Raw genomic sequence first — 3,430 nt, forward strand, 5'->3', positions numbered from 1 at the left:
TTTGAGTCTATAATTCTTCTTTCAGCCAACTTAAAATTGTAATGTGGGAAAAGGTTTTTAAGATTAATAAAATGTCACACTACGTTGACTATAAAAATTATTTTTCCCGAAACTGTACAGAATTTTACTTTTGGATCGAGCAAATAATCGAGTTGGAAAAACTGGAAACTTTGAGTTGGAGTCATGCAAACAATTAATTAAAAAAACAATCAAATTATTACATATATCTGACTTAAAGCAATTATGTTAATCTGACTTGTTAACTTAATTTGAGTACACTTAAATCATTTGTGTTTTACCGATTGAAGTAACTCAATTAAGCTGGTCCAATTATTCTCCTTTTTCAGTGTGTGTGTGTGTGTGGAAATGACCTATTTAAACGCAACACCCCCCACCTATACGATACTCATTGCTTCACCTTGTGGATACAGATGAACCAATGCAATACATCCACGTATTCTTTGCATTTGATTGTGCAATGCGGAGGGTAACGAGGCCGCCCGTGTGATTGCGCAACAGTTTGAGAGAAACGCAAATCCCAGCTGAAACCGTGTGGTGGGTAAAATGTTTCAAATTGGGTGTTTCCACAACATATATACATAGGGTGTATTAAACGTTTACATTGTGTTATATTAGGCTTAAATTACATCTACAAAGATGATTGAGAGGGCGCACACACACACACACAGCTCTCTCCCTCAGACGAGGGTCAACAACGTCAGACAGAGATAGACCCAGCGGCCTTGTGCTGCTCTAGTCTTAACCGATAGAGAGGAGACGGCAGAGCGAGGACCAGGAGGCTCAGACACAATATTGATAAGAGAAGTAACGAGGGGGAGACGTCAGCAAGAACCTCCACATTCCTTAAAGTAACCGGCTTGGACTGGGACAGAGGTCACACTGAGGTCACACTGAGGTCACACTGAGTGACGAGAACTAATATGTAATGAGGGAGTGTGATGTATAAATAATATGTCAATGTGTTTGTTCGGGGTTGGGAAAGACAGATGTGGAGGGAGGTCGTTGTCTTTAATACCCAGCCCAGGTTTATTTGTGAAACTGTTTGTTACAAATAAATCTACGTGAATTGAACTCTGATCCAAACTCTCTGTGTCCTGTGGGTGTTTGATTACTGAGGTCCAGAGGGTGAGTATTCTGTGGCGTCTCACCAGCAGTCAGATAGGAGAGAGATACAAGTTTATATGCATCAGGTTAAGAGATTAGTCAGAATCGACCAAAAAGGAAGAAATCCAGCCACAACACCGTGTCTGCCAATGTTTAAAGGAAATGTACATGATGTCACAAAATGCACGCGGAGAGTTTATCCACGCCGCTGTTTCTGATCGGCTTCCGAGACAAGACGCCGTGTTTGTGATTAGATAGGAGCCACGCTGCCTTGCTAAAGAACAGCCTGTACCCAGGGATGGATTAACGAACGGGCCTACCGGGCCCAGGGGCCCATGAGCTCAGTGGGCCCCTAAGCCAGAGCCTCTGCGGGTGACGTCGCTGTTATTAACATTGTATTGATATGAATATGATGATATGACACGATGAGCCGTAGCCGGTATCTGCTGGGCTTAAGTCATTCATGTCAGTAACAGGGCCCCAATAGTCCTACTGAGGGATGGATTACCGAATGAGCCGACCGGCACCAGGGGCCCATGAGCTCAGGGGGCTTTTGCACTACACACACACTATGCTGATCTGCACTACATGTTTCGCTTTACCTTTTCTTGCTTCTCAGTTACGGATTTTTGTAAATAGTTAATTTAATAATTTAATAAATTATCTCTTGAATTCAAACCTTAACTCGGTGTGGTCTCCCTACTATGTTATTTCCACTTTGAGCCGTGTGGTTGTAACGATTACAAAAGTTATTCGTTTAATTCATATAACCGAAGTCCCTGCTATCATATAATTTGCGTTATGCTGTCTGCTCAGCTCCGGTATCGTTGTTCCATACGGACTGTTTTGTTAGCGATGTTTTTTGTTTTTTTTTGCGGGGTGGGGCGGGGGGGGGGGGGTGGGCCTTGACACGTCCAGGCCCAGGGGCCCGTGGTTTCGTAATCCGTCCATGCCTGTACCCGGCCTGAGCAAGGAGGCTGCTGCGGATTACGGCACAGCAGCTCATTCAACATCCACACATTGTGCTGCTGAAGAATAGCAGAAAAACACGACATCAAGCGACAGTCCGACGACAAATAAATCAGCCGTTATAGAAAAATGTGTGAACTACTCTCAAGGCATGTGATCATGAAGGTTATTGACTTGACGCGGGGCTGAAATAAGGAGCAAATTATGGTCAATTATAGTTAATTTCTATTTATGATTCATATCATTATCATTATTTCTTAAACTATCAAGCAGGGGCGGCTGCGCGGTGTGGAGTTTGCACATTCTCCAAGTGGCAGTGTGGGTTCCCTCTGAGTTCTCCAGCTTCGTCCCACAGTCTAAAAACATGCAGCTCAGGTTATTTCTACCTCTAAAAAGAGTGTGAATGGCCGTCTTGTCTCTATTTGAGAGCCCTGGTGCGCCGTCATTGGCCGAGTCCTTTATCCAATCACGGCTGGGGATCGGCTCCAGCCCCCCCCCCCCCCCCCCTGCGACCCTGAATAGGATGAGCGGAAACTGACTTTTTCTTCAGACTTTTTTTTTCATGGTAAACTCTCATGACGAGCCGAACGGCCGCGTCTCAGGAAGTCAAACATCTTGTTTCAGTTTATCAAACTACATAAATAAACCTTTCTTACTCGTCAAAATAAAAGCTGAAAAAAGCAAGAAAAGGGCTAGGAGTTATATTAAATGGTTCTTTTTTGGACGACTCTTAAGGGAGAACAGCTTAACTCGATTTGCAAGTGTGAGTGAATCCAAAACCGTACTTATGGGGCCTGTAGGAGCCACGTTGACCTCTGAGAGCCTCGTGCTGCGGACCCTCAGAGACTTCCCCACCTGCACATCAGGACTGTGTTCAAGTGCGTGGATGAAGCCAGTGGCAGCTCTCGGTCCCATCCACAATGCCACTTAGCCAATAAATAAATCCATTTTTGTCCTTTGATCTGATTTTCCACACCATTATTTTGGAAGCGATAAGTCGGATTCCTGGAAATCACCGCCGACTTGCGATGTTGCGCAACAGTTCCTCTGTAGAGGGCGGGATGTGAAGCTGAGCCATGCGGCGCTTCACACGTTGATTTGAGGGTATATAATAAAGGGAATTGCGCAATGTTTCCGCCCCCCCCCCCCCGCCACCGCCACCGCTCTGGTCCCAGATGATGCATCTAATGTGATCGTTGACGCCCAATCGAACGACTCGCAAGTCAAAACACACTTTTTTAGAAAGAAATTCCATATAATGTACTAATCCGAGAGCTTTGTTTGTTTGTTTATTATTGATTTTGCAAACACATGTAGGAAAGAAGAGTAATACCCT

Source organism: Pseudoliparis swirei, chromosome 24 (assembly GCF_029220125.1).
Source record: "Pseudoliparis swirei isolate HS2019 ecotype Mariana Trench chromosome 24, NWPU_hadal_v1, whole genome shotgun sequence".
NCBI lineage: Eukaryota > Metazoa > Chordata > Actinopteri > Perciformes > Liparidae > Pseudoliparis > Pseudoliparis swirei.